Source organism: Canis aureus, chromosome 27 (genome assembly GCF_053574225.1).
Source record: "Canis aureus isolate CA01 chromosome 27, VMU_Caureus_v.1.0, whole genome shotgun sequence".
NCBI lineage: Eukaryota > Metazoa > Chordata > Mammalia > Carnivora > Canidae > Canis > Canis aureus.
Window position 1 is genome coordinate 39,663,463 of NC_135637.1, and position 23,981 is coordinate 39,687,443.

At 40.3% G+C, this 23,981-nt stretch overlaps 1 protein-coding gene across 5 annotated transcripts in view; it reads left to right on the forward strand.

Moving 5' to 3' along the window:
* The window catches only part of PRKG1 (protein kinase cGMP-dependent 1), a 1,198,597-nt gene that overhangs the window by 607,344 nt on the left and 567,272 nt on the right, over positions 1–23,981 (forward strand). The window contains exon 1 of one of the 5 annotated variants that reach the window (XM_077874883.1): positions 23,576–23,594. The exons of the other annotated variants lie outside the window; for them this stretch is intronic. The gene's annotated coding sequence lies outside the window, so the exon portion shown is untranslated. Of the gene's footprint in view, positions 1–23,575; positions 23,595–23,981 lie in introns of those variants that run through there. 5 annotated transcript variants of the gene reach the window in all.

Genomic DNA, 23,981 nt, shown 5'->3' on the forward strand with positions numbered 1-23,981 from the left:
GTAAGAAAAACTATCCCATTGATGTGCAACGAATTATGTACAATATTTCTTTCTTTCTTGTATTACTGAACCAAAATTCTATCCCTTGGAAAAGAGTAGCTCTTTGCACCAAGTCTAAGTTATGTGCCATTTTCCATTTCTGTTGTCAAAGGGAGTTGTTGGGGGATCTCGCACCTCTGACACCCAAGTGGAAGGGGGTCACTTTGATTAGCATTCCCCTCCCTGCCCCAGGTCATCATCATAAGGCAGGAGTAGTTGCCCCAACGTGGTCACAGCCGTAGAAGGAGGAAAGAATGGACATAGGGCAGGCACAAAATGACAAATGTCCACCCCAGATCCTGTAGGGCAGGAGAATTGAAAAGTAGCCCAACCACTATGTCAAAGATCCCTCAGGACCTTGCCTTAGATCCAAGCATCATCCTTTGTCAGGGTGAAAAATGACAGAAAAATTTTTCCAACCTTATCTTCATCTATAAGCATAACTAGTGAACAGAAATCCATTCTATCTGAAGAACAGAGTGCAAAATTAAATTGGCCCAAAACCTAGCAAAAGCTTTTCACCATTAATTTCTATAGAATGGTTTTCTTAATTACTATTTTCTTCTTTTATAATCTTCAAAAAAATAGGATCTCCTTCACATATAAGCAGGAAAAACAAAACAAAACAAACCCTTAGTGTTTTCTCTTCCTGAAAACATTTATCTTCCTGATTGTCTAGACACAAAATCTTTAAATAACTTTTTTTTTTTTTGGTCCAAATCATCCTACTTTGAAAAACATATATCCCATTTCTTCTTCTTCCATATTGCCAAAGTACAGTTGAAGAATAGATTGTGAGAAGGAAGTAAATAAAAATGATGGAAATGAAAAAAAAAATGATGGAAATGAGGGCACCTGTGGGGGTTCAGTTGTTGAGCGTCTGCCTTCAGCTCAGGTCATGATCTTGGAGTCATAGGATTGAGTCCTGCATCAGGGTCCCCGCAGGGAGCCTGCTTCTCCCTCTGCCTGTGTCTCTGCCTCTCACTGTGTGTCTTTCATGAATAAATAAAATAAAAATATTTTTTAAAAAATGATGGAAATGAGAGTGTGAGAGTGGATTAGGAGGAGGGACGTTTCGAGAGCGCACTCATAGCAGGCAAATCAGTTGGTCTAAGCCATCATTCTCCCAGGAATGGCACTTTGACTTGCCACAGAGTCTTTGAAGTACTCAAGCTTTTTCAAACATTATTTTGTCTCAATTCCATTCCATCAAAACCAACTGCACTAATGTAGATAATTTATCTGTTGGTATTGGCAAGATGTCAGATGCTGTGGAGAAGTGAAGAAAATGGAATGCCATTCCCTTCCTTAGGGACTTAAACCATGTAATAGAACCTCACATTCATATCATGAAACAGAGCTACGCAAAACCATCAGGTATTTAATACACTAGATTATTATGGCTATGGAATTTCCAGAAAGGAGAGCTCAGTGGTCTGAGATTATTAGGAAAGCTTCCTGGAGGAGGAGGGATTGAACTAGATCCCGAAGAATGGATGCAATTTGATAAATGGAAAAGAGACAAGCAGGGCAATGTCCTGCGTAAAGGCAAGGCCCAGGAAATCAATCCTTTTTCTTCTGTAATCATGAGAATGCATCAGGATTGACATTAAAACATCTACATTGGGGGATCCCTGGGTGGCGCAGCGGTTTGGCACCTGCCTTTGGCCCAGGGCGCGATCCTGGAGACCCGGGATCGAATCCCACATCGGGCTCCCGGTGCATGGAGCCTGCTTCTCCCTCTGCCTGTGTCTCTGCCTCTCTCTCTCTCACTGTGTGCCTATCATAAATAAATTTTAAAAAATTTTTAAAAAAATAAAATAAATAAAACATCTACATTGTAGGCATGTCATTTCTAAACCTCACAAATAATACAGTATAGATGATCCTTTAAAACAAAGATGATGCTTAATTGTACACCATTCCTTCCATAATTCTTTAAACTTAATGGTACCATTTCTGAGATAATAATACTGTGATTTTGAAGTTTTTTTGTTTTTTTGTTTTTTGTTTTTAACAAAACCTTACCATTCGGGGTAAAATTGTAGGGATGTTACCAGTGATTCATATGTTTATTAAATTCTCTAAAGCTCAGTCTATTATGTTAAGGCCAGATCTGTTTGATAGTGTTCCCATACCACCACCCTTCTTTTAATACAAAAAGAAAAAAACAGCAATAAGAAAGGTAGTGCTAAGTGAAATATTGGTTCTTCTCTCCAACCATGTCAGCATGATCATGAGGAAGATAAAAGGGGTCTGGCTTGGCTCAACCCTAATGAGGTAAGCAAGCAAGTTAGGGCTGCCCCCTCTTTTTGGTTGTAACCTGTTTTTCAAAGTTATGATGCAACTAGTGGCAGAGAGTATCATTATTCTGAAAAGTTCAGCCTTAATTCTCTGATCTTTTTCCATAATTTTAATGGAAATTGTCTTTTGCTTTTTTATTATGTTTAGTTGGGTCAAACTGCTCAAGGATACAGAAAAAAAAGAATACATTTTCCAGCTTTAAAGAGTAGGAAGATTAGATGAGAGATGTTCAGATCAATGGTGTTGGTGGTCTAGAATCAGACTAATTTGAGGAGCATGAAGGGCAGCACGTGATGTGATGAGCACTGGGTGTCATAGAAGACTGATGAATCACTGAACTTTACCTCGGAAAGTAATGATGTTCTATATGTTCTAATAGATGTTCTAATTTAATTTAAATGCAGAATTAGGCTAATTTAAACTTTAAGTGGAACTGCACATACCACATTATTAGGGTAAAGGATAGAAACATAAGTCTTGGTTTCATCAATGAGTAAATAGCATGAAAGAAGGAAGAGGCATGAAGGAATGGGCTAACAATCCTGATGCTTCCATGCAGATGTGTTGAAAATGCACGGTTAAGTAAATGGATGGCAGGTGGTGGGAGCCATATTTCTCATAGTTAAGAGTGGGAGTTTATAGATAAGTGGCAGGAGAGGCTAGGATGATCTGTGTGGCAACAGAGGAGTTGGAGACATCAGTATGAACTCCTATTTTAATGTAGATACACATGGTTATGTATAGAAACATTTATAGAAAAGGCGAAAGATTTATACGATTTGAAGAGAAACCAGAGTATCCCTGGGTGGCGCAGCGGTTTGGCGCCTGCCTTTGGCCCAGGGCGCGATCCTGGAGACCCGGGATCGGATCCCACGTCGGGCTCCCGGTGCATGGAGCCTGCTTCTCCCTCTGCCTGTGTCTCTGCCTCTCTCTCTCTCTCTCTCTGTGACTATCATGAATAAATAAATAAAATCTTAAAAAAAAAAAAAGAAACATTTATAGATACATGTATATACCAAGGTTTGTAAGCACATGAGAGGAACGAGACGTAACAACACCTCAGTAGCAAGTAGCACACCCAACTCCCAGATCTTGGTTTCTAATACCAGTCTCCAGTAAAAGGAACCAGGGGTCCTTAGAGGAATGACTGATTATAGGGGTGGGTGGGGCATAAAATACTCAAAATGAACTTGATCATCTTGTAATATCAGAAAGGAAGGGAGTGCTAAAATAAATAAACAAATAAGGAGGGCAGGGTCTGTTCAAGGGACACAGGAGTCAACTGAAAGAGCTCTCAGTGCCCAGAACTACAATAGTTTAAGCAAAATAAAGTATTATTAGATTATAACCCAAAGAATATGATAAATAATATGAATCCACACCGAGGCAAGTAAGTGATGGAGAAGAGTCATTCTCCATGCAGAGGAATTCCCAATAATTTATGTAGATAATCTGCCCTCAGGGCAATGGACTGTAACTCTTTAATCTTTAAGCCTGTGTTGAGCATCGTGACTTCCTTCCACAGGATACAGCATGGAAAAATGGGGGGAGAGCTAACTTTGTGGTGGAAAAGCCCGACAAACGTTACCTCAATCAAACGATCAAGGTCAAGATCAACAGTGATAATTATAGTGGATAGTATGTGCCCCAGGTATGATGGGATGAACACAGCTCTTTACCTCTGGGGTTTTCCTCTCAAAAACCCTTAACCTCAGTCTAGTTGGGGAGAAAATGCCAGAAAAATTCCAATAAAGGAGCATTGTGCAAAATACATGGCCACTGACTCCTCAAAACTGTCAAGACCATCGAAAACAAGTCTGAGAAATTGTCATAGGCAAGAGTTGCCTGAGGAGGCATGACTAAATATAAAGTGGTATCCTGGATGCGATTTTGGAACAAAATAAGGGTATTAGGTAACAATGAAGGAAATCTGGATAAAGTATAGGCATTACTTAATAATAATGTAGCAATATTGGTTTGTTAACTATAGCAAATGCACTATGCTAATGTCAGATGTTAATAGGGGGCACTAGGTATAGGATATGTCTCTTGATAATATCTTTATATTTTTTCTTCCAAAATAAAGTTTATTAAAATGATTTAAAAAGTAGGATGGGGAATTTGTCTAAGGAGATCTAAGAACTCAAAAAAACATGCCAACCAAATGTAGTATGTGGACCATTTATAGGGGAAACATTGCCATTTGGAATATACAATTATATTGTCTCTTTATAATGAATGCATATCATTTAAAATTGTTCTCAATTTATTTTATGTCACTCTGCAAATGTATTTAACCTCAAGATATATTTTAACTGTAGTTTCCGGAGGCTGGCAATTTTTTTTTTATTTTTATAAAGGACGAGATTACGTGTTTTAGGGGCGGGGGGCCAGATGGCAGCACTGTCTTTGTAGAGAGAAAGAAAATAGCCATAGAAAATAGTTACTGAATGGATGTTTCTCTGTTCCAATTAAAGTTTATTTACAAAATAGCAGATTGTATTTGACATAAGGGCTGTAGTTTCCTGACCTGGATTTACTCTGTAATGCGAATGCTAGCATAAAGTGAGATTCACTTTATATTACTGATTTCCAAACTGTTTTGTAGAATCTAAAAAGTTCATCGAGGGCACCTTAGGGACAGAACTGTAGATGTGAGCTGGGTGGGAGCAAACTGAACAGAACTCAAAATAGCCCAATATTGCTTCCAGCGGAGAAGTCTGCTTTAAATATTTTTATATAAGGGGATTTTATGTAAGATTTTCTGCAGGAGGCAATATTAAATAATAGTTAAGATTATTAAATAATCTGACTCTAGATTCAGACTGATTGGTTTAAATTGCAGTTCCACTGTGCCTTATCGTCTTTATGGCCTGTTCCTCAGTGTCCTTATCTGTAAAACTGGGATAATAGTACACCTGTGTGCATATGAAGCTTTAGTGAAACTTGCACGGAAAATTTTGCAAAAAGTGCTATGGAGATAGTAGTAATACTACTGCATATATGGCAATTTGTAATGAAAAATGAAAAATATGTATAAAGCACTTATCACAGTGACTGGTACAATATAATTGCTTACATTTACTATCCTCATTAATAATAATATCATCACCAGCATCAACATCATTTAATTAAAATAAAAATAACTTGGAAACTTCTAGGCCTTGTAGTATCAGTCAACTTAATTGACCTTGGTTTTATGGGAATTGGTACATTCTCAACTTTTCTCTGCTGAAGGGCTTGCTTGATTTTTCCTTCTTTCTTCCTTTCTTTTTTTCTTTCTTTCTTTCTTTCTTTCTTTCTTTCTTTCTTTCTTTCTTTCTTTCTTTTTCCTTCCTTCCTTCCTTCCTTCCTTCCTTCCTTCCTTCCTTCCTTCCTTCCTTCCTTCCTTTCTCTTTCTTCCTTTCTTTCTTTCTTTCTTTCTTTCTTTCTTTCTTTCTTTCTTTCTTTCTTTCTTTCTTTCTTTCTTTTCTTTCTTCCTTCCTTCCTCCCTCCCTCCCTCCCTCCCTCCCTCCCTCCCTCCCTCCCTCCTCTTCTCTTCTCTTCTCTTCTCTTCTCTTCTCTTCTCTTCTCTTCTCTTTTCTTTTCTTCCTTTTTTTGTTGGAGTAGAGGAGAATAGCAATCATTGGCTGAAACATGTCAGATTTCTCCATTGTGGTTTCTAAGAATTTCCCCAAAGCCTGATCCTGAAGATAGCCCCAAGCTGACCCAAATCTTTAGTTTTCTAGAGCAGCCAACCTAATGAAAAATAACTCAGAGCTCGATAGCTGTGACATGAGGAACTAAAGTGACAGCAGTGCCACCAGACAGAATGACACCTAGACATTTTCTGGACTTTGGTTTCTGGCCCATTGGATATACATCCCCCCAAAAAAGTTGGGGGAAAGTCAAACAACTTTAAAAAAAGACATTTTAACAGATGTTCTTTCAAATATTAAACACAATAGAAATATTTAGGTTAATCATTTGGTTCATTTTCTGAATAGGAAGACCCAGTAATGAGATAGAATTTCAAGGGATTAGTGACAGCTCAGTGTCAGGATGTATTAAGCTAAAAATAAGGAAGGATAATTGATCTTTTCTGTAACTCCACGTACACAAGGTAAACCTCTTACACCAAAAAACAAAAACAAAAACAAAAACAAACCATGGTCGCTTTTCTCTCTTCCAGTTCTGGGTAACCTCATGATGTTCTCTTGGGAAACCTCCCAAATTAAAACGAATGAGCTTGACAAGGTCACACAGCTGGTGATGGTGGAGCTAGCGTTTTAGTCCAGAGCCATACCCCCATCCTATTGATGTCTCTTGCCACATCTTCCCCCACCACTTCACCCCTTCCCCCCGATCTTTGAAAATTAGCTACAGCTAAAAATAAGGGAAGCAACTGATCAGAGTGGGTCGGGGAGACAGAACCAGAAGTCCTCCCTGGTCCTGATGTGGTCCCCATCTCTTCTCGCCGTTCTGCATCCTGACCTCTCGTGATACCCTCTTCACCATCTCCGTTTCGATACGTGAAAGAAAGAATGCTTTATGTCTTTTCCCACTCAAACTCCGGGCCATGGATTGCCTATCTTCAGAACGGGTGAGAATAATCTCTTTTGAGATGCAACTGGCAACGCATACTTCCTCTTCCATCAACTGCCAGACCCCCAGGTGCCACCTCTGCTAGAAGTGAGAAAACATCTCAGAACTTTAACAAATGGAACTAAAGTACATCAGAAGGGATTAGTGCCTGGAGAACCCATTCATCACGTCGTCGTCTTCACATATTAAACATTCACATCTATCAGGGATAAACTGTAGGCACAGATTGCTTCCTCAATAACCACAGACTGAGAAGCTTTTGATTTTCTCAATGTAAATCTTTTTATGATTCCCTTTTAGGTGTTTTGTTTTTGCTGTATATGCACTTCCTGTTCCCTTTAAGTTTGACTTTAATCCTGCAATCATAATTTGTCATTTTCTACAAAGACTTTCTCATTTATCATCTAGTGGTAGTTTAGTTGCGTATGTATGGGTGTCACTTTTTATGTCTGTTGTGGTCTTTCATCGCAGATAATAGAGCAGGATATTTGTATTTTTCCCTTTCCTTGATATCTCCTTAGTTTATTGTTTATGTTTATAAATGTGCTCAGGCTCTTTTGAAGTCTTTTTTACTTCAAGAAACAAGTTTCAACCATGTTGATGACTTCTCATTCTAGGGCAGAGCCGGCTGAGACACAAAATGTCCCTTGCTGTAGCCGACGATCTGATCTAGTTAATAGGAATTGACCTTCCATAGCTCCACACTCCAAAAATATATTCCTACTGAACAAAATCGGATGTAGTATTCACTTACAAAATTATATTCTTTAATTGCTTGTTTTCGTGTTTCTTAGGAAAAATTCTAAAACATGAAGAATAGCCCAGATAATTAGTTTTGAAAATACATACTAGACTTACATATTCTCGTGTGATGGACGTTTCTATTTAGAATGACAAAGTTGGTCATCGAATAGACATACAGTTTGTGTATTTCATGCTACACATATGTGGCACAGAATTTGAAAATGGTAGGACCTTAATGAATGGATGATGGAAGCCAGTACTGGGGTACCTTAGAAATATCGTGGGTTTCGATCCAGACTAGCAATAAAATGGACATCATAATGAAGCAAGTCAAATGAACCTTTTCTTCTCCCAGCACCTATAAAAGTTATGATTATGCTGTACTGTCATCTATTAAGTGTGCAACAGTATTATGTGTAAAAAAAAATGTACATATCTTGATTAAAAAAAAACAAATTCTTTGCTCAATAATCCTGTCATCTGAGATTTCAGGGAGTTGTAATCTCTTTGCTGGTGGAGGTCCTGCCTCGATGTTGGTGGCTGCTGACTGATCAGGGTGGTGTTACTATAGGCTGGGTGTCTGCAGCAATTTCTTGGAATAAGACAGTAATGAAGTTTGCCACATTGATTGACTCTTCCTTTTACAGAACAGTTCCTCTGTAGCACATCTGACAGCATTTTACCCGCAGTAGAACTTTTTTTGCATACTCAGAGTCGGCCCTCTCAAACCCTGCCACTCTTTTATTAGCTAAGCTTAGAGATAGCCTCCGCCCTTTGTTGTCATTTCAACAGTCTTCACAGCATCCTCACCAGGAGTAGATTCCATCTCAAGAAACCACTTTCTTCGCTCATCCACAGGAAACAGCTCCTCATTCATTTGGTTTGATCATGAGATTGCAATGACTCAGTCCCATCATCAGGCCTCACTTCCGATTCCACTTCTCTTGCTGTTCCCACCACATCTGCAGTGACATCCTCCCCTGCAGTCCTGACCCCGTCACAGTCCTCCTTGATGGTGGGAATCACCTTCTTGCAGACTCCTCTTAATGTCGATGTTTTGACCTCTTCCCATGAATCACAGATGTTCTCAATGGCATCTGGAAGAGTGAATCCTTTCCAGAAAGGTTTTCATGTACCTTGTCCAGAAGCATCAGAGGAATCACTGTTGATGGCAGCTGTAGACTTATGAAATGTATTTTTCAAGTCAAAATGACTCCTTGATCCATGGGCTGCAGAATCGATGCTGCGTTAGTGGGATGAAACCAACATTCATCTCGTTGTCCATCTTCATCAGAGCTCTTGGGTGGCCAGGTGCGCTGCCAGTGAGCAGTCATGTTTTCGAAGGAATCTTCTTTTCTGAGCAGTAGGTCTCAACAGTGGGCTTGAAATATACAGTAAACCATGTTGTCAACAGATGTGCTGTCATCCAGGCTTTGTCGTTCCATTGACAGAGTGGACTTTGCCTAATTCTGAAGACCCCAGGATTTTCAGATGGTAAATAAATGCTGGCTTCAACCTATAGTCACCAGCTCCATTAACCCCTAACAAGAGAGTCAGCCTGTCCTTTGCAGCTTTGAACTCAGGGATTAACTTCTCTCCACCTAGGAAAGTCCTTGATGGCATCTTCTTCCAATAGAAGGCTGCTTCATCTACATTGAAAAATCTGTTGTTCCATGGAGCCACCTTCTGGAACAATCTCAGCCCAGTCTTCTGGAGAACTTCCTGCAGCTTCTCCATCGACACCTGCTGCCTCACCCGGCACCTTGATATTAAGTAGATGGCTTCTTTCCTTCCACCATATGAACCCACCTCTTCTGGCTTCCAACTCTTCTCCTGCAGCTTCCTCACCCCCATCAGCCTCCACAGAACTGAAGAAAGTTAGGGCCTTGCTCTGGGTTAGGCTGTGGCTGAAGGGAACATGGTGGCTGGTTTGACTTTCCATCCAGACCCCTGACTCTTCTTTTTTCCACATTAGCTGAAGGCTGTTCCCCTTTCTTACCACCTGTGTGTGCACAAGGTAGCACTTCTGATTTCCTTCAACAGCTTTTCCTTGGCATTCACAACTTGGCTCACTGCTTGGCTCAAGATTTTGACTTGTGTCGGCTCTTGATCTACCTCCCTCACTCAGCTGAATCATGTCTAGCTTTTGATTTGGAGTGAGAGACGTGCGGCTCTTCCTCTCACTTGAACACCTGGAGGCCACTGGAAGGGTACTAACTGGCCTGATTTCAATACTGTTGTGTCTCAGGGGATAAGGAGGCCCTAAGGAGAGAGAGGGACAGGGAAGCACAGCAGCCCGTGGAGGGGTCGGAACACACATAACGTTCATTGTTTAAGTTCCCTGTCTTGTGTGGGTGTGGTTTGTGGCACCCCGAATCGAAGATAACTGTAATATCCCCAATCACTGACCACAGAGCACCAGAAAGAAATATCATGATAATGAAAAAGTTTGAAGGACCGTGAGAATCACCAAGACATGGCACAAGAGACACAGGTAAGCAAATATGTTGGAAAAATGGCACCAGTAGACTGGCTCGATGCAGGGTTGCCACAGACCTTCGATTAGTGGAAAATACAATGTTTTCAAAGTGTGATAAAGTGAAACACCGTAAAATGAAGTATGCCTGTGTGCCAGGGCATTCAGATATCGGAGATCCAAACTGGCCAATCAGTAGTTTGTCTAGTGGACTCCTTGAGTGTTCAAGTCTTCTGTTAGGCAGTCCCATTATTACTATCTATAATAAAAACTAATATTTATCAAATACTTATTACACATCATGCTGAGTACTTTTTTAATGTACTTTTTAATAATTTTTTTCAGAAGGGAGTATGGCTGACACACAATGTGGCATTGGTTTTGGGTGTACAACATAGTGATCCAAGCTCTCTACACAGTATGCTGCGCTCCGCATGAGCGTAGTGCCATCTGCCATCATACAGCACTATTATAGTCTGACTGTGTCCCCTGTGCTATACCTTTAATTCCTGTGATTTTATTCTTCCATAGCTGGAAGCTTGTACACTCCACTCCTTTCACCCATTTTGCCCACTCCTGCACCATCTTCCCCTGTGACAATCATCAGTTTCCTTTCTGTATTTATAGATTCTGCTTTTTATTTGTTTATTCATTTACAGGTAGTGTTTTTTTTTTTAGATTCTACATATGAAAGAGAACGTAAGATATTTGTTTTCCTCTGACGTCTCTCACTTAGCATAATACTCTCTAGCTCCATCCATGCCATTGCAAATGGCAAGGTTTCATTCTTTTTTTATGGCTGAGTAATATTCCATTATATATCTATCCCACCTTTCTTATCCATTCGCCTATCAATGGACACTTGGGCTGCTTCCAGGTCTTGGCTATTATCAATAATGCTGCAATAGACATAGAGATGCATAGATCTTTTCAAATTTGTGCTTTTGCTTTCTTTGGGTAAGTACCCAGTAGTGGAATTATAGGACCACATGTTTGTTCGGTTTTATTTGTGTGTGGTTTTTTGGAGGAAACTCCAGGCTGTTCTCCAGAGTGGCTGCACCAGTTTACATTCCCACCAACAGTGCGCAAGGGTTCCTCTTCCTTGACATCCTCACCAACACTTGTTTCTTGTGTTTTTTATTTTAACCATTTTGACAGATGTGAGGTGATAGCTTATTATGCTTTGGATTTGCATCTCCCTGATGATGAGTGACGTTGAGCATCTTTTCATGTGTCTGTTGGCCATCTGGGTGTCTTATTTGGAAATATGTTTATTTGGGTCCTCTGCCCATTGTTCTTTATATATTCTGGATTTTAAGCCCTTAACAGATATATAATTTGCAGATATCTTCTTCCATTCAGTAAATAGGTTTCCTGTGCTGTGTGCAGCAGCTTTGTGTTTTGATGTAGTCCCAATAGTTTTTGTTGTTTTGCTTTTGTTTCCCTTGCCTCAGGAGACATTTCTAGAAAAATGTCGCTGTGGCTGATGTCAGAAAAATTTCTGCCTGTGTTCTCTTCTAGGATTTTTATGGTTTCAGATCTCACATTTAGGTCTTTAATTCATTTTGCTTTTATTTTTGTAAACGGTGTTGGAAATAGTTCCAGTTTCATTCTTTTGTGTGTTGCTGTCCAGTTTTCCCAACACTGTGTTTTGAGGAGACTGTCTTTTCCCCATTGGATATTCTTGCCTCCTTTGTTGTCATTCATTGACCATGTAAGCGTGGGTTTATTTCTGGGCTCTCTATTCTGTCCAGTTGATCAATGTGTCTATTTTTGTGCTGGCACCTTACTGTCTTGATTACTTTTCTATGTACTATTTTATTTGATCCTAACGAAGATCTTATGAGGTGGTTTTATTTTTACAACCAGTGTATAGTAGAAAAATAGGTGCTTTATTTTTTTAATTTTTATTTTAATTCTAGTTGGTTAACATACAGCGCAATATTTAGTTTTAGGAGTAGATTCAGTGATTCATCACTTACATACAACACCCAGTGCCCATCACAACAGGGGCCCTCCTCAATGCCCATCCCCATCCACCTCCCTCCATCAACCTTCAGTCTGTTTTCTATCCTTAACAGTCTCTTATGGTTTGTTTCCCCTTCCCTCTCATTTTTCTCCCCCTTCCCATACATTCATCTATTTTGTTTCACAAATCCCACATCTGAGTGAAATCATATGGTATTTTTCTTTGAGTGACTTCTCTCGCTTAGCATAATAGACTCTATGCCATATACATCGTTGCAAATGGCAAGACCTCATTCTTTTTGATGCTAATATTCCATCGTGTGTATAGACCACATCTTCTTTATCCATTCACCAGCTGATGGACATTTGGGCTGTTTCCATAATTTGCCTATTGTTGGTAATCCTACTATAAACATTGGGGTGCATGTACCCCTTTGAATCTGTAGAAAAAATAGGTACTTTAAAAGTGATTAAGCATTCATCTGAGGTCAGGTTGTTTATAGGCGGCAGCACCAGGATTTGAATCCAAGTCATGCAAGATCCTCCTTCAGATTCAAATGTCTGCAAACTATGACCCTACCTTCCTTAAGCTTACTACCTACTGAAGGAGAGAAAACTAATATAAGGAGAAACCTGCTCTAAAAATGAAAGCTCTGGAAGCCAATATAATACAATAGACAATGGAGCAAGACAGAATGAATGTGTAATAGGACCCTCGGAAGACACAACGGCACGAAAAATGATTCTCTGCTACAGCACGAGTGAGAGGAGCTGGAGGCTAAGCAGCTAACGTATTATGGTTCCCCTCTCAATATTCACTGAAGATGATGCAGAGAGTATTGTGGAGAATCAGACGGTCCCAGAGCTCACGTTCCAGCAGGAGAGATCTGTGTTGGTTTTTTGCTGTGTGCTCTTGGTGGCAAGCAGGCTACGTAAGCAGCAACTCCTGCAGGGCCTGTGGCTTCCCAGAGCAGGAGAAGGGGAGAGGGCACAGCCTGAAGAACCGGCCTGCATTCAGCGCTGCCTGCCTGTGGCTCTTGGCACAATGAGAGCAGATGATGCTCAGCTGTAACTGAGCGGAGCAGAAACTTTAGCCTCAGAGAACCAGGAGTTCAACACCAGAAGCAGGTGTCCTCTCCCGGCCTCTGCACGCTCCCGGACAATTGTGTAAAGCCACAGTGGGCAGTGGGTTTTCAGGATGAGGCCACCAGAGAATTCCCCACATCCACTATGAAGCCTGTCTACTTCGCATTCGATTTGGCTGTTTTTTGTTGCTTTCTGCCAATTAAAGTTCTCAATTAAACAGGAGAGAAAAGTGCTGATTTTATAAGTGTGCAGATCGTCTACCTTAAATATCCTTAGAAGCCCTAGAACATAGTGGAGCTCATGAGGCTAGGAGTGGGCTGCCATGAAAAACAGGCACAGGGTAACCCCAAGATGACAGTATTCTCTGAAAAATATCACACACAAGGATGACAGTTCACACAGATGTGCTACTGGGGTGATCATTATGATCTGAAACAGGGAGGTGCCTTTTTGAGGGGAGTCTTGAGGTAGCCTTGGGAGGAGGCTGAGGATTTCGGTAGGCCTGGAGCCGCGGAGCCATCTGGCTGTGAGAACAGCATGAGCAAACACCCGAGGAGATTAATAATCTGCCACAAATAAGAATAATTGTTTTCAGGCAGCATAAAGGGTTATGATAATGTGATGACTAAAATGGGATGAGTCAGGCTGTGGGAAACATGAAGCTGGAGGGCAGAGAAAATTTAGGAGTATGAGGACAGCTAGCTCTGCGCACGGTGGTGGGAGCTGAAGCCCGGGCAGGGGGCTGTCCTGCGTGTAGTCAGCAGAGCAGATTCAGGTTGATGAGGCTTGAAGCTCATGAGATTTGGAGTGTCCTGTAAAAGGAAAAGAATACACAATTACAAATGCAAACTTCCTAGAGGCCATCACAGGCCCCAGAAGAAGCCAGTGAAATAGGAGACTCTTAATCTTCAACTTCATTAGTTTTTGGACTATCTGCCTTTGACTGGACCGAGCTGATCAATAGAAATATAATATGAGCCACACACATGATTTCAAGTTTCTATCATGCACAGTGAAAAAGGTGAAAATAAACATGCGAAATGGGTTCAGATTAAATATGTTATAAAATATTATTTTACAGCAAATATTTTCATATTAAATATTTTATTATTTTAATATAATTAAAATTTTAATAATGTTTCAATATATAAAATACTGTTTCAATATATAATCAATATAGAAAAAGTTAATGAGGGATCCCTGGGTGGCGCAGCGGTTTGGCGCCTGCCTTTGGCCCAGGGCGCGATCCTGGAGACCCGGGATCGAATCCCATATCGGGCTCCTGGTGCATGGAGCCTGCTTCTCCCTCTGCCTGTGTCTCTGCCTCTCTCTCTCTCTGTGACTATCATAAGTAAATAAATTTAAAATAAAAATTATAAAAAAAAAGAAAAAGTTAATGAGATATTGTACATCTTTTTCCATGCCGTGATCCTCGAGCTCTGGCGCATATTTTATATAGGCAGGAGATACCAGGGCTAGCCACATTTCAAGTGCTCAGGAGCCTCATGTGTCCCGTAGCTACCGTTTTAATGCATGGCTAGAGTCTTGTTAATCAGTGTGTGATCTGAGGGTCAGCAGCATCATCGCCTGAGGGCTTAGAATGGAACATCCCAGACCTCACTCCAGATCTCCTGGATCAGAATATGCATTTTCAGTAAGGTTCCCAGATGATATATGCACATTAAGGTTTGAAATATGCTAGTCTAGGGAGCTAAGAATAGTCTCTGAGAATTCTTGCAGAAAGAGGACACAAAGAAGCCCCCGAAGAAGCAGTATTGAAAGAAAGAAAGTGAAATGGAGATGGTTTCTGGGATCAAGAGGACACCAGTGACAAATGACACAGCAGGATTGAAGAAGAGGGTTAGAGGGCACCTGTGTGGCTCAATTGGTTAAGCATCTTCCTTGGGCTCAGGTTATGATCTCAGGGTCCTGGGACTGAGTCCTGCATCTTGCTCCCTGCTCAGCATGGGGTCTAGTTGTCCTCCGCTCCTCCCCCTACTCATGCGCTCTCTCTCTCTCTCTGTCTCTGTCTCTCTCTCTCATATAAACAAAATATTTTTTTAAAGAAGAGGGTTAGAACTAAACAAACAGACAAAAAAGCAGAAGTAGACCTATAAATACAAGGAACAAGCTGATGGTTGTCACAAGGGAGGGAGTCAGGCAAAGGTAAAAGGGGTGCAGGGGAGTGGGAGAAAGGGGCTTCCAGCCATGGCATGAACAAGTCATGGGGATGAAAGGTGCAGCACAGGGAATAGAGTCAGTGGTATTGTAGTAGCATCGTGTGGTGACAGATGGTAGGGACACTTGGGGTGAGCACAGTAAACCCTATAGAGTTGTTGAATCCCAGTGTTGTATACCTGAAACTACATTGTGTCAACTATACTCAATTTTTAAAAATCTTCAAAAAAAAAAAAAAAAAAGGATTAGGAATGCCTGGGTGGCTCAGCAGTTGAGCACCTGCCTTCGGCTAAGGGTGTGATCCCAGGGTCCCAGGATCGAGTCCCACATCGGGCTCCCCACAGGGAGCCTGCTTCTCCCTCTGCCTGTGTCTCCGCCTCTCTCTCTGTGTCTCTCATGAATAAGTACATAAAATAAAACCTTTAAAAAAATCAAATAAAAATAAAAAAAGAGGATTAGAATTGACAACCATCATTGTCAGAATCACAACTGAATAATAACAACTTTTGTCATCATCATCGTTCTCTGTAACCTCTTGGTAAACTGAGCTGCTTGAGGAGAGAGGTTAAAAAAAAACAAAAAACTTGAATGTGAAAGGGCTAATGGGGGCCATGAAATAAGTTCAGATTTCTTTTGGACAGTGGAAAGGAAAGACATCACAGGCGTGAAAGTCAACGTGGTGTATGAAAATGAGAGAGCATCGTCCAGGCAGTTGCAGGGATTTTTCAGCAGAATCATGAAATGCTCGAGGTGAATGTTTCCCCCTTACCCTCATTCAGCCCTTGATACACCAGTTTGCACAACGGTGACTCTGATCACATAGCAACTTCAGAATACATTTGGCGCAGTTCTAAAACTTTATTACTGAAAAATTTGTAATGTGGATTCACAGCTAGAAATGAAAAATGATCCTTCTTAAGCTGCTTAATTGAACACCTTTCTGCCTTCGGCCTGGTTAGTGATGCGTGCTACGGCTGACAGTGGCTTGACAAGAGAGCGTGCGGTTTTTGCAATGCTTCCTGACTTCTGTGATTGCAAAGTATTTAATTGTAAGAACATCTCTCATTACTGTTGCAAATGTTTTATTTACTCACTTTTGCTGTTGCTATATCTTTTATTGTTATTTGGATTCAAGGGAACGGAAACGGTTTTAATTGGAATATCAGTGACATATCAGGGCTGAAATAAGCCTGTTTCGTTCTGTGAGCAAAGATGTTGTCGTTAGAATGGATTTTCCTAAAGTGCTTGGTTGATTTTGCAAACTGTGTGCTTCCATGTATAAAGGAAAACCTAGACATGTGAGACCGTGTATTCAACTTTGTATTCCCAGAAGTAGGTCAGTGTCTGGAACTCGCACTCAGCAAATGCCACAAGGATGGATGGATGGATGGATGGATGGATGGATGGATGGATGAATGATGGATGGATGGGTGGGTGGATGGATGGATGGATGGATGGGTGGATGGGTGTGTGGATGGATGATGGATGGATGGATGGATGGGTGGGTGGATGGGTGGATGGATGGATGGATGGATGGATGGGTGGATGGGTGTGTGGATGGATGATGGATGGATGTATAGGTGGGTGGACGGGTGGATGGATGGATGGATGGATGGATGGATGGGTGGGTGGATAGCAATGCAACAGTTATTTCCCCTACTTATAGTTGATCCCCAAACCATTACTTCTGATATGTTTGGTTACTTGGATTAAATTTTATTGAATTCAGTGAAGCCCCTTACTTACTTGACACTTAAAAGCTTAGGTTAACTTTTTAATGCTGGTTGATCTAATCAAGAGTTTATTTCTGTAGGTAAGAGCACAGAGAGGGATGAGGCATTATAAATTATGTGAAAATGGCCTTCTATGCCTTTAGAGTATCCTCTTGGACAAAAAGAAAAATAAAAAAATAACCTTTAAAATGACTTCATAGCGTATATTCCTCTTTTGTCCTTTGTGGACAATGAACACACACAGAGACAATTTTGTGCTGTGTGATCTGACACACAAATGTGGTGTAAGACTCATCTTATGGTTTCGGACACCGATCATTGAATATATGTGTAATATACACTCTATGTCAGTTTTTTTGTTTTTGTTTTTGTTTTTTTTTTTAAAGTGGGCTCCATGCCCAACACTCATGACCCTGAGATCAAGACCTGGGCTGAAGTCAAGGGTCAGACACATAACCAACAGAGCCACTCAGGCGCCCCTCAGGTGATAAATTTTAGCAAGTGCAGTAAGGGAGGTTTGCAGTGATGAAACAGAACCAGGAAAATCAGCAGTGAGAAAGGGAAATAAATGGAAAAGGCCATGAATACAGGGCAGGTTATGGAGCCTAATGTGGCAAGACCTGAAAGGGCCAGATTTTAATTTAAGAAGAATTGCAGACCGTGCAGAGGCTTCCGGCTTGAGCAATATCATCGATGCCATGGTTATGTCGGGGGACTCTGGAGACCAACCAGAGACCAGCCCTTTGTCCTAGGCATTTCACTTACGGCGTCTTTCCCATAGCTTACTTCCAACTTTACCTTTGCAACACACATGGCAGTTTCAGAGGAAAAAAAAATGTATTCCATCAATTTTCTGTTGACCCTAAATCTGTTCAAAGAATGACTTTTCAACATGCCGCTTTCTCGCTATAGGTAAAGCATTTGTCTACACTGCGGAAATGGTAGAGGGTTATTAGATCTCTAGTTAGTTACCAAGTGTTCTACACTTCAAAGAAAGGTTGAAAAGACATCCAGTTGAAAATGAATCTGGGCGTTTGTTTTCCTATAGTTTTGTATCCTCCAATTTTTTGTGAATATTAATACAGAGAAATGTTATTAATAGTTTTCAGATAAGCTAATTTAGTGGGCTCACTTTTGCTGGCCTATGATTTATATTTTCTTTTCTCTTTAAGTAAATCACGAAATTAAAGGAGAATAATTTCAGGATTACTAAGGAATTTATTTCACTCAGTTTGATAAAATACACAATGTGACAAGACGTCATCAATATTGTGGGGGGGGAAATGAAACAATAACATTATTTAGGGGAGAAGAGGCAAATTATTTTTCTCTGTTGTTTAGCCCCATTAATTCCTGAATTAATTTCCAGAGCCAATTTTTAAAATAAAAAATATATTTCTTTAGAAAAGTAATCAAAAAAATAAAAATAAAAAAAATAAAAAAGTAATCAGTATCTGTTTTTTTTTTTTCTGAGAAATGCCTTTCCTTATGGTACTGTTGTAGCATTGCCGCTTGATGGCTTGCTACCCAGTTGAATATGAATACCCTTATGAAAATTATTAGTCTTAAAAAAATTATTAGTCTTTCAGAAGTGAAAACAATCTCCTTGTTCAGCTATCCTATTGTCACTGAGCTCAGAACATTTTTATGGCTCTTCTATTGAACTGTCAAGTGTCCAACCCTGGGACTTTTGTATTTCTATTCCCCTTCTAGAGATCTAGAAACTGAGAGTCAATGAGGTGCTTTCTTTGAAAATGGGTGTTGGTTCAGTAAGTTTTCAAAACTGGGTCTTCATTCAAAAATGGGATGAGCGTTGCAACTAGGCGGACCGATTGATCATTCTTTCTTTTTTGCGTAGTTGACACGCCGTGTGGCATTAGTTGCAGGTGTCCAACATAGTGGTTCAGCGACTCTCTACGTTGTGCTGCGCTCGCCACCAATGTAGCTGTCATCCGTCACGTTCCGGCCCTCCTACCGTAGCATCGACTCTATTCCCGAAACAGCTCCTTTCCTTCCTGTGACTTATTCATTTCATAATTGGAAGCCTGTATCTCCCACTCCCCATCCTTCCCCTCTGGCAACTATCAATTTGTTTTCTGTATTTATAGGTTCGAATCTGCTTTTTTGTTGGTTTATTCATTTCGTTTTTTTTGTTGTTGTTGTTGTTTTTTGTTTCTTGTAATCCCACATGTACATGAAATCTTATGGTGTTTGTCTTTTTCAGTCTGAGTTATTTACCCTCGGGGACCATCCATGTTGTCACAAAGGGCAAGATCTCATCCTTTTTCTATGGCTAAGTAACCTTCCATTTCATGGACATACGCATGTAGATATATGTACATCTTCCTTTTCCTTTCCTCTATCGGTGGACACTTAGGTCGCTGCCATCACCTTGCTGCTGTAAATAATACTGCAATAAATGTAGGGATGCATATATTTTTTTCAAATAGTGTTTTGTGGAGTTTTTTGGATAAATAGCCAGTGATGGAATAATTGGATCATATGATATTTATATTATGCATTTTCCGAGGCACATCCATGCTGTTTTCCATAGTGGCTGCACCTGTTTGCATTCCCACTAACAGCTCAAGAGGGTTCCTTTCTCTCCACATCCTGGCCTACTTGTTCTTTCCTTTTTGATTTTAGCCATTCTGACTGGTGTGAGGTGATACTTCATTGTGGTTTGGTTTGCTTTTCCCTCATAATGAGTGATGCTGAGTATCTTTTCATGTGTCCGCCGGCCATCTGTGTGGCTTCTTTGGAGAAATGTCTATTCAGGTTCTCTGTACATTCTTTAATCAGATTGTTTGATTTTTTTTTTTTTTTTTTTTGGTGATGAGTTATATGAGGTCCTTAAATATTTTGGATATTAACCCCTTACCAGATGTGTCATTTGCAAATATCTTCTCCCATTCAGCAGGTTGCCTTGTCATTTCGTTGATGGTTTTCTTTGCTGTGCAAAAGCTTTTTATTTTGATGTATGGTTTATTTTTGCTTTTGCTTCCCTTGCCTTAGGAGACATATCGAGAAAAATGTTGCCATGGCTGATGTCAAAGAAATTGCCAGACAGGCTGATTTAAATCCTGAACATCAATTCTCTGATTTTTAAAATGAAGAAAGTGCCTATTTCAAGAGATAATTAGGAAGCCTGAAAAATATATTTTCTTCCTTTGCAATGATGTTTGTGGACATTTACTAAGGCGAGTGCTGAATATAGACTTTTTCATCTTATAAGAAGACATTGGCCTTATGTCCTGAGCTGTAGACACTTAAAAGCTGCCTATAGTTGGGCCCAGGAGGTGGTGGTGTCCAGATGGGTCTTCGGCACCTTTAACCATGAATGTTCTGCAGTGTAAGTCAGCTGCCACTTCTGACTGTGAGTCTTCCCCTTTGCATTATTAGCTAAAAAGGAAAATCCCATGAAAGTCACGTTTATAAAAAATGTGAATCATTATTTGGATGCAATTAATTTGTATTACGTGAGGCTAGAGAAGGGATGAGCAGCGAAAAATCTAAATGATAGAGAAAAATCTAAAGCAAGCATCATGAAGAAATAAAAGTTAATTTTTAACAGAAAAATTAAATTAACAAGATACTTTATTTGCAGCGTGAAACGATTTGATTATTTGGCAATGAAGTCATTTTACACCACCCTGCCCAATATAATTGATTAATATTAAGAATTTTAAAGTTCCATATTATGCTAAATTTCTCTTTTACTGGTTCTATCTGATGATATTTTCTCGCCTAATCATCTGAATCCTGATTTAAAGACCCTGTGATCAATAAGCCATTACCCAGCCATAGAAGAAAGTTTATTTGTTTTTCTCTTTCCAGAGTCAAGGATGTCTTCCGCACCTAGCCATGCACATTTCGTCACATTTTGTATAGCTAGGGTATGACGAGAGAGGAGGTCAGCAAATGAGTGTTGTGATTTTTAGAGTGTGTCAACATTTTTTCTTTCTTTCCAGCCTTCCTTCCCTCCCTTCCTTTCTCCCCCTCTCTCTTTCTTCCTCACTTTGTAAACAAAATTTATCCAGAGTTTCAAAGTCTGCTCTATTAAAAAACCTTATATTAGCTTCTAGTCTAAGGAGAAAATTAAAGTAACAGAATTGTAATTCTTAGGGCACTTGGATGGCCCAATCGGGTAAGCGTCCGACTCTTGGTTTTGGCTCAGGTCATGATCTCAGGATTGTGGGATCGAGCCCCATGTTGGGCTCTGTGCAGTGGGTGGAGTATCCCTGAGATTCTCTCTCTCTCTCTCTCTCTCTTTCTCTCTTTCTGATCCTCCCACTCGTGCTTGCTCTCTCTCTAAAACAAATAAATGAAATCCTTAAAAAGAAAAAAGAGAAAGAAAGAAAGAAGAAAGAGAGAAAGAAAGAAAGAAAAAGAAAGAAAAAGAAGAAGGAAGGAAGGAAGGAAGGAAGAAAGAAAGAAAGAAAGAAAGAAAGAAAGAAAGAAAGAAAGAAGAAAGAAAGAAAGAGAAAGAAAGAAAGAAAGAAAGAAAGAAAGAAAGAAAGAAAGTAGGTAGGTAGTAGGTAGGTAATTCTCAACCTCAAGGATCATCTATTTTGGTGGAAGAGAAACATTATTGTTAGTGGATGGACAGGTAAATAGAGGTAGAGAGAGCTAGGAATACTTATGAGTGCGTGTGTCCTTATAACAATAGAAGTCCCATTTCATCCTGCATGGGAGCAGCATGGGGGTATCCATCTCCCGGCCTGCCCTATAAGCCTTAGCACCTCTTTATCCTGAAAAGCACTGGTGGGGCACAGTCTCAGTTACTTAAAGGTAGATATTGAGAGAAATCCCATTTCTCCAGGCCTCTTTTCCTACCTGGGGCCCAGCGCTCTTAAGGGACCGCTTGATGGCTTTTGACACAGGGAAGGATGTAAGCAAACCTACATAAAGACCGGATGACACTGGCTGGGAATGAAATTGAAACGACTTTCTCCCCAAAGATTCTTTAGTGGTTGGTTTGAAGAGCGAGAGCGAGTGAATTCTTGCGGCACAATTTTGGGGTAAATGAGTGGCCTTTTCCCTATTCATTATGCTTAACTTAATAGCTGTTTTGTGGGCAGATCACCTTTTATTCTTGCTGAAAGAAGCACTGCAGTGGAATAATCTGCAATAGCTGCTACTTACCCTCCACGTGAAATATCTGCTCATTCAGTGCTTGGCTGGGGCAGTACCTTCGTATTGTAAATCCACCCGCATCCTGGGTATGGTTGTCTCTTAGTTATTTTACAGGAGCAGAGTTTATGGTTCCTTGGCTGATTTCTTGAGAAACTATTGTTAAATGCAATTTAGTAGCACTTTGGTGAAAATTTATTTCTAATATTAGCAAAAAGAATATTCGTAACTGAACACTGTAAAGCATGGTTATATACCGGGATGCCGCTCAGAGCGATATATCAATAATATTTATACCTATTGATACATTTGATTTTTCAGCGAAAGAAACCCGTTTGTTTTGCTGAAGGATATAAAGCAAACTTTCTTTGTGAATGTCTCTAGAACGATTTCAAATTTATTATCTGGGTGCGTGGTTCCTTCTTAAAAAGGACACCGAAGTAGAATAAGGTGAAGACACTCTTTTTTTTTTTTTTTTAATAATATGTACAGCCTTCATTCTGCTATTTAGAAATGAGAATACCTTATTCGTGCTAACTTAGAATCTTTACCTTGGGCCCAATAGTTGTCTAAAATAATGATTAATCAGATTATATGGCTGCCTGGATTTAGCCAAAACTCTTCATTGAGGAAAAAAAAAAAAAAAAAAGGAGGGTATAGCTTTTCAACATTACACAAACCATGTTTTTGGAGCTCAGATTTTCTTTTATTTTTCTGGCTTCTGGGACTATAAACACTGAGCATCCTACCCTCTCAGTATTGATCTTACTCATCTCTAGGCTTCCTGTCCATGTGTTATTTATACGTCTGTGCCTCTCAAATTTATTAAGATTTACTCGTCTTTTCTGTGTATCTCCAAAGTACAATTTTCTGTTTACTAAATCTTTTAAAGAGTCCGGGCTGAGGCATCATCTGTCTTTTCCTAAGCACTGACTATTTTGAGCTCAGGATTGCGCTCACCGTGCAGAGGGTCTGTTGATTTCCCCAAGATGAAAACATTACTGAGTTATGTGCAGAGACCTGAAGTCAAAATCTGGCTCTGAAGTTGCTTGAGATTATTCATGGGGAGAATTTTCCACCTCTCTTTTTGTTCCTGCCCAGAGCCATTGAATGCCTCTTAAATCACTGACAGAAAATTTAGGTCAACACATTGCCTAGGGTCATTTAAATTTCAAATCTGCTGCCAGTTCCCTGCTTCCAGCTCTTGGGAGAGAAGAGCACTGTGCCCTCCCGTTAGGGAGCTGGAGCCAGGATGAGGCATGAGGACTCCAGCTGCAGAAATACATCGGGAAGGGTAGCGAGTCTACTCTGACTCAGAGCTGAACTGAGCACAGCATCCAGTGATAAGGGTGAGTCTTTTTGCCAAATTTTACACCACTCGTTACAGTTCAGGAGTTAGCTCTATTTTTTGGGGGTAAGCATGGAAGGTCTTATTCTGGCTCCGTAGATGTGATCTATGAGCAATACCTCCATTCTGTGACTTGTTTAAACAAGTCAAGTGGTGGGAGCAGAGCGCCCAGGGTGTCCCAGTCTCCTGGGCCAGGAGGGAGCGTAGGAACAAATGTGGCCCTTCCTTGGATTCAACTGCAAGTCACAACTGGATGAATTCTGATCTGTGCATGTTGTCAGCTGTCATTCTACTTGCTTTCATTGCATTTGGCCCTGAACGTAGAAGAGAGATCCAGTTTTATTTCTATTTCTTCACATATGCTGGGTTACAGCAACAAGCAACGCCC